At 41.7% G+C, this 8,474-nt stretch overlaps 1 long non-coding RNA gene across 2 annotated transcripts; it reads right to left on the reverse strand.

Annotated features, from left to right (window-relative positions):
* Window positions 1-6,206: 6,206 nt before the first annotated feature.
* Window positions 6,207-8,193, reverse strand: LOC124383999. Of its 2 annotated transcripts, XR_006925323.1 has the most exons (4): window positions 8,078-8,193; window positions 7,864-7,904; window positions 6,476-6,520; window positions 6,207-6,339 (listed from the first exon to the last, which is right to left on the reverse strand). It is a non-coding gene; the product is annotated as an uncharacterized LOC124383999 (long non-coding RNA). The 2 variants fall into 2 exon arrangements; XR_006925324.1 differs by lacking the exon at window positions 6,207-6,339 and having other exon boundaries at window positions 6,444-6,520.
* Window positions 8,194-8,474: the final 281 nt, after the last annotated feature.

Below are 8,474 nucleotides of genomic sequence, written 5' to 3' on the forward strand. Positions count from 1 at the left end.
AGCTTGTTTATTAATGAAGCAGAACAACCACCTAGTAATGCATTACAATAGTCCAATCTGGAGGTCATGAATTTAACATGTTTCTTGGCTTAGAAATATTTCTAAGGTGAAAGAAGGCTGTTTTTGTAACTTGGTTGATATGATTTTTGAAAGACAAGTTGAAGTCTAAAATAACTCCCAGGTCTTCTACTGTTGAACTAGTGGTTACAGAACATCCGTCTAAATGCAGGTTGAGATGCTGGAGCTTCTGTGTACTGTTTTTCAGCAAATGAGCAAAATCTCTGTCTCTATCTGACACAATTGAGCTGTATCATCTTGTTTCGATGAGAGATATAGTTGGGTATCATCAGCGTAACAGTGGAAGCTGATCCCATGCCTACTAATAGGGTTGGACCTTTACAATTGCGTTCTGTAATTCATAGTCCTAAATTCACTAAACTGTGATTGAATACAATTTTTCAGATCCCTGATTTGTAGTTAATTTAGCTACTGTACTGAAAAGGAACCTGGGATTGTTTTTGTTGTTTTCTATGAGTTTGCTCAGGTGTTCAACTCCAGCAGCATATAGCACCTGTCTGTAGCTGAGCATACTGTCTTTATACGCAATTCTAAATACCTCCAATTTAGTTTTCCTCCATTTTCTTTCCGGATTATGTGCTGCTCTTTTGAGGGCACGAGTATGACTATTATACCATGGTGCAGGTATTTTTTCTCTAACCTTTATTAATTAATTTGTGTGTGTGTGTGTGTGTGTGTGTGTCAGTGCTGCTGTTTTTGATTTTATTTCACAATTCTCAGACGTTAGTGGTTCATTTTCTGACAGTAGTGCAGCTTAATACGAATGCTCTGATACATTATTGTTACAATAGTAACAGCTGTGTGTACACTTTGTAATCTTCATCATCAAAGTGAAAATATTTTTTTACTTTCTGAAGGATTATTATTAAAATATATTTAGTGAATTATCTAGACTGGTCCATCCACTACAAACTTGCTCAGGTGCAGAAATCAACGTCAGAATCGAACACCAGGCCAACTGCCCACTTGACATCAATGGAAGTGGTTTTGATTTCTCCAGAATAAAAACAGCTGTTTCTTGAAGATTCCATTGTTAGTAGTGCATGCAACTGCACAGAATTTACCATGGTTGGGAAAGTGCTTTAATAAGGGCTCTCAGATAAAGTTGTAGAAAAGCACAAGTTAGAAGAAAAATACAAAAAAATTTAAAGGCTTTAGCTATCCATCTGAGTACTGTTCAGAGCATCATTAGAAAACATAATCATTGCTTAGATCAAGCCTTCCATCCTGTATAGCCAAGCAAGGAGAACATTAATCAGATGCTTGTTCAATATAGAATAGTGTTTTTACATGTATACTTTATTTACATTCATTTCTTTATTATAGACAGTAACAAATCAATGGATATTAGTCAACAGTAAGCACCAATGTAAAAAGCATTTTTCTACTTCTTTAAAAGTAAATATCTATACATAGATAATGCTTTTATTACAAAAAGTTGTTTTATATCTAGTTTTTTTATTTTTATTTAGCTAAAACCCAACATGCACAACAAAAAAACACAGACTTATTATCAACACGGAAAATAGACTTCATGCAGAAAATGTGTACAGTGGGTATAATGTTCACTTGTCTGAGTAAATTCATTCAGATTACAGATTGAAATCTGTTTGTAGAGATCAGAAATGGTCTTCATATGACTTTTAAGGGTCAGTTTCAGTTTCACAATGACAAAGTATCAATAATAAGCTGAATCTAGCGACTGAGACTGAAATAGGCTAATAAATGACTTGCTAAGGCAGGGGTGGCCAACCCGCGGCTCGCGAGCCGCATGCGGCTCTTTGGCTGGTTTCTTTGCTTGAGTTCAATACGGTATTTTTAAGACTTAAATGAGCTTGCCCCTACTGGGAAACTTTGCGGTATATCAGACCTTGGCATGAGGCCAATCATAAATTACAGCGATGCACCAAAACAACACGGCAGAAACACAATTGTAATGACGCAATAAAAAAGCGCAGCAGCACACGGTTATCTGGATAAGAGCAACATTTCTGCGGTGTGCGGAGAGCGATTTACAAAACATGCAATGCTGAAATTTCAAGAGGGGGTGTATCTGCAAAGAGTTTCTCCAAATCGGGTTTGATTGATCCAAGATGGCGGCAGTAGCTCGCAGCGGCCTCTCCGGATCCAAAAATGGTGCTTTCACCATATTTAGCCCGACCTTCCACAATACATGGACACCAGAGTCAGCTGTGTTCATGTGTACGACCACCAGACACTGCTACAGTACAGGCATCATGCAACCAACAATCTGCATGATGATCTTATTAACAACCTTCGCGACCTCGGCCTGCTGCGACCTCGGCCACAAAGACCAGGCCCCCAGCCCTCGGTGTTACCTGATGCCGGTGGCCGGGAGAGGAGACATCGAAAGCGCTGTTCGAGGAAGCAGAAGCGCGGTAAGACTCGCAGTGGTGGCGTGTGTGTTTATATCAACACGGAATGGTGTAAGAACGCTGTGCTTGTTTCAAGCTACTGCTCATCGCTAGTGGAGTTTGTGACTGTTAGATGCAGACCTTTTTATTTACCACGGGAATTCACCACAGTTTACATCGTCCGAGTGTACATTCCTCTCAGTGCTAATGCTAAGGAGGCACTGAGTGAACTCTACGGCGCTATTAGCAACCTGCAGAATGCTCACCCCGACGGATTGTTTATTATCGCCGGAGATTTCAACCATGCGAATCTCAAGACTGTGCTTCCTAAACTCCATCAGCATGTGGACTTTGCAACGAGAGGAGTGAACACGCTGGATCTTGTTTACACAAACATCCCCGACGCATATCGTGCGGAGCCCCGCCCCCATCTCGGATACTCAGACCACTGCTCTGTTATGCTTATTCCAGCATACGGACCGCTCATCAGACGCTCTAAACCGGTTCTGAAACAGGTGAAAACCTGGCCAGAAGGAGCTACTTCTGCTCTTCAGGACTGTTTTGAGTGCACTGACTGGGACATGTTTAGAGAGGCTGCAACCAACGGCGATTCCATTAACTTGGAGGAGTACACGTCATCAGTGACCTGCTACATCAGCAAGTGCGTTGACGATGTGACCATCACCAAGACATCACTACACGCTCCAACCAGAAGCCGTGGATGACTGCAAATGTGCGTGCGCTGTTGAAACAAAGAGACTCTGCCTTCAGAACAGGGGACAAGGTGACCTTAAAAACAGCAAGGGCCAAACTGTCTCGTGCCATCAGAGAGGGGAAGCGTGAGCACGCGAAGAAAATCCACGACCACTTCCAGGACAGTGGAGACACTCGGTGCATGTGGCAGGGCATCCAGGCGATCACGAATTACAAGACCACATCACCTGCTTGTGACCGTGACGCCTCCCTTCCAGATGCGCTGAATGATTTCTACGCCCGGTTTGAGGTACAGAACAATGTGGTGGCGAGGAAGACCATACCTCCTCCCACTGACCAGGTGCTCTGTCTAACCACAGCTGAAGTGAGGAAAACTTTATGCAGAGTTAACCCACGGAAGTCTGCTGGACCTGACAACATTCCTGGCAGAGTGCTCAGGGAATGTGCAGAACAACTAGCAGATGTCTTCACTGACATCTTCAACATCTCCCTGAGCAGTAACGTTGTTCCCACGTGCCTCAAGACAACGACCATCGTTCCTGTGCCAAAGAAATCGACTGTCTCCTGCCTCAATGACTATCGTCCCGTCGCGCTCACTCCCATCGTGATGAAGTGCTTCGAGAGGCTCGTCATGAGGCACATCAAGACACAGCTTCCATGCAGTTTGCGTATCGTCCAAACCGTTCCACGGACGATGCCATCTCCACAACCCTCCACCTGTCCCTCACCCACCTGGATAACAAGGACTCGTATGTACGAATGCTGTTCATTGATTTCAGCTCAGCATTCAACACAATCATTCCTCAGCACCTGATCGAGAAGTTGAACCTTCTGGGCCTGAACACCTCTCTCTGCAACTGGATCCTGGATTTCCTGACTGGGAGACCTCAGGCAGTCCGGATCGGGAACAGCATCTCCAGCACCACCACACTGAGCACTGGAGCCCCTCAGGGCTGTGTGCTCAGTCCACTGCTGTTCACTCTGCTGACTCACGACTGTGTAGCAATGCACAGCTCGAATCATATCATCAAGTTTGCTGATGACACAACCGTGGTGGGTCTAATCAGCAAGAACGATGAGTCAGCATATAGAGAAGAGGTACAACGGTTAACTGCCTGGTGTGGAGCAAACAACCTGTCTCTGAACGTGGACAACGAAAGAGATGGTTGTGGACTTCAGGCGAGCACAGAGCGACCAATCTCCACTGATTATCGATGGATCCTCTGTGGAGATCGTCAAGAGCACCAAATTCCTTGGTGTTCATCTGGCGGACAACCTCACCTGGTCACTTAACACCAGCTCCATCACCAAGAAAGCCCAGCAACGTCTCTACTTCCTGAGAAGGCTGAGGAAAGCCCATCTCCCTCCCCCCATCCTGTCCATGTTCTACAGAGGGACCATTGAGAGCATCCTGAGCAGCTGCATCACTGCCTGGTTTGGGAATTGCACCGTCTCGGATCGCAAGACCCTACAGAGGATAGTGAGGACAGCTGAGAAGATCATCGGAGTCTCTCTCCCCTCTATCATGGACATTTACACCACACGCTGCATCCGCAAAGCACACAGCATTGTGGACGATCACACACACCCCTCACACACATACTTCACCCTCCTACCATCAGGAAAACGGTTCCGAAGCATTCGGGCCGTCACAACAAGACTGTGTAACAGTTTCTTTCCACAAGCCATCAGGCTTCTCAATACAAAGAACTGAACAGAACTCACACACACTCACTTACACACACACACACACTCACTCTGTGTGTTACTGAACTGTACAACCTGGACTAAACACAATCATCACTCATCTCGATCCACTCCACCACCATTTATTTATTTATTATTATTTATATTCGCACCTTGTATTCAGTATAATGTCTACATGCTGTTTTTGCACCTTTTGTATTCAATAGAATGTTTACATGCTGTCTTTGCACCTCCTTGCTGCTGTTTTTTGCACTACATTGCTCTGTTCTGTTTATATTCTCTCCTGGGTATAGTTTTTACATTTCTCCTCACACAGTACTGTATATTTAAGTATACAGTAGGTTTACTAGTCAGCGCTATACTTGGTTTTTGTCTTTTGTCTTGTCTTGTGTTGTCTGTCTGCACTCTGTCTGTCTGTACTGTTCTTTTGTTTGCACTGTTTGCACCAGGCTGCACTCGATGCACTTTATGTTGTTTTGTTGTTTAGTGTTGCACCAGGGTTTCGGAGGAACGTTGTTTCGTTTTTACTGTGTACTGTGTACCACTGTGTATAGTAAAAATGACAATAAAAGCCACTTGACTTGACTTGACTTGACTTGACTTAATTTATCACCTGAAATCCAAACATCCCGATTGCCATTCTAAATATGAGAAGAACGCGGCGCAGAACAGTAAAGTCAATCCGAGCATGCGTACTCCGTCTGTAGAGGACGCTTTTGAAAAGGCCGGAAAGTTTTCCAGTGATGGTGCCGAGGCAAAAGGCATAACACAAAAAATTATGGATTTCATTGACTTTTGTATTTAATTTTCATTTCGGTGCATCCCTAAAATATTATTGTTGGTGTGGCCCTCTGACACAATTCAGGTTTCTCATGTGGCCCCTTGTAAAAATTAATTGCCCACCCCTGCGGTATATTCATCTCACGCACATGCGCATTTGATGAACATAAAAAAAACACTAAGTCCTTGTTTTCTACCCTGAAACACGTGAAATCAAAGCATCGATCTGTTCTGACTGACACACATGTGAAAGAATTGGCTCGAGTGGCAACAACGGAATACGAGGCAGATTTGAAGGGGATTGTTCAAGGCAAGGATGCCAAAAGTCCCACTAAGTGCACACAATGTTCATTGTTTAAAATGACTGTCCTGTGGTCTTAGAACTGTAGGAGTCAATTTCTGTCATTATGTTGGTGTGTGACATTTACAATAAATCTGGCTGAGCAGAGGTGTGTGTGTGTGTGTGTGTGTGTGTGTGTGTGTGTGTAAGTGTGTAAGTGTGTAAGAGGAAGGGATGGGTGATGTTCATGTGTGCCCATGTGTATGATGTGGCTCTTTGCGGTAACACAGTCAAAAATGTGGCTCTCGGTCTCTGACTGGTTGGCCACCCCTGTGCTAAGGTTACAGTTTAAACAGTCGTCTTCTTTTCTATGTTCTGCTGTTTTCTCTTTTGTTTCTCTTCACACTGTATACACACACACACACACACACACACACACACACACACACACACACACACACGTGTTCACAGAGGAGATGTTAGTAAAACTGTTTAAGTGGAACGTCCTCCTTTGACTCATTACAGTATATGGATTACTTACTGGTTGGGTAGTCTATCGGGTTACTCCTCCGTCTTCCAGGTTTTCCTTGTAAAAGAAAATGAATCACATAAAATCCAGTGGATTAATGAATTTGTATAAATAGTTTGTATTTTATACTTAACTTATATTCACAACAAACCTGTAGGTGCTCACAGGAGTGAGACTGATTATATTGAATATGAATTGTATCATGACCACCTTCACATTAAGAGTAAACACAAACCAAAACATGAACTTGTAAAGGGTTGTCTAGAAATCAATGGACCACCCTGTCACCACCAGTTTTAGTACAGATCAGATTGCTGCCATGTGCAGAAATACTCTGATGTCTCTGTGGTAGTCAGGTGTATCATAGATGGAGAGGGAGGGGAGTACATGAGCCCTAAGAAGCAGATGTTTCTCCCTGCACCATTTCAAAATTTCAAAAGTTGTAGCTCAGTGGTTAAGTCTCTGGGTTACTGATGGGAAGTTCAGGGGTTCAAGCCCTTGTATTGCCAAGCTGCCACTCTTGGGTCCCTGAGCACGGCCCTTTACCCTCAGTGGGTACAGGGATGCTGTTACATGGCACAGAGAAAGAATTTCACTGTGCTTTAAAGTACATTAGAGTATAAAGCTCTTTTCTTTACAGATAATTTGGGCTCCATCACAATAACAAGAAAATAACTAAGCAGACTCTACCTTTGTTAATGCTCATAAACTTTTGTGTTCTACTCTACATACGACATGAGACATACGACATGAGTATCACAGTAAGGTTCTGCCATTTTCTGTGTTTGTCTTCCTTTTTTGCCCACCAGATGTCACCACTGTGTTCCTTTGTACCTCAGTTCTCTGTTTGACCTTTGACTCTGTGGGCTACACAAGTTTTTCTTCCCCAGTGTCTAGCTGTTTTGCTCTGACTTTTTCCTAGACAAGACTTTTGCTGTTTTAGGAGATAATTTTTGTGGACTTTCTGAAATCATATTTTGTGAATATCTATCATTTTCCCCTGTGTTTTTTTAGACTGTCTTTTACTCATGTTTTTTTTTTTGTTTGTTTGTTTGTTTGTGTTTGTTGGTAGTAACCCTGTCTCTCACACTGTCAACCACAGTTTAAGTCCAAGTCCTGACAGAGCTCCGAGTTAAAGTGAGGCGAAAATCTACCACATTCAAAGTCATCCTATACAAATGTGTACCTTCAGTTTTGTGGTAATAGTTTCCATGGAAAAGTGATAAGGGGTAATATTTTTGTTTACATTGTGTCATTCAACCCAAAGAGGGATGAATTATTTGCATAATGATTATGTTCATGGTGATAAATGTAGCTTTTTGAGCCAGTGATCACTAATATAATCCCAAAATTTACCCCCACACTACTAAATCAGGACATGACGGGGTGTAGAGACTTACTGGGAAGGTCACATGGATCACTTAATTTTTTTTTCTTGTTTCTGTAAATAAAAAAGTGTATTTTATAGTTATATAGTGTATATATATATATATATATATATATATATATATATATACACACACACACACAAACTCAATTTTATATTACAATTTAGGCAAAATATTATATTATTCATTCATATTTAAAAAGAGATTAGACTCATGAGTAACTTACCAGGTGTGTGCTCATCATCGCTTGATTCTATGCCTCCTGTGTCTAAATTTAGAAAAACATTAAGAATTTTTTAGTGGAAGTTTATTTGTGTGTGTGTGTGTGAGATACATTGTGTGATTGTGTTATTTTTGCAGAAAATGTATAATGTTCTACAAATAATAATGTAATACTTACATCCACATCGCACTGTTTAAAAGGTAATTTAAGAGAGTTACATTAATAACAAATTGGATTAAATACAAAAGAAATGAATGTTTCTTCTCAAATACAAAGATCTAAACTTGTAATGTGTAAAAAAATAAAATGATTAAAATTTAAATTTTAGATAACTGATTGTATTAATAATTTTAGCATGTGTGTAATTGCTATGTGATTTGTCAGAAGCACAGGAAAATAT

This window comes from Silurus meridionalis, chromosome 4, assembly GCF_014805685.1.
Source record: "Silurus meridionalis isolate SWU-2019-XX chromosome 4, ASM1480568v1, whole genome shotgun sequence".
In the NCBI taxonomy this organism is placed as follows: Eukaryota; Metazoa; Chordata; class Actinopteri; order Siluriformes; family Siluridae; genus Silurus; species Silurus meridionalis.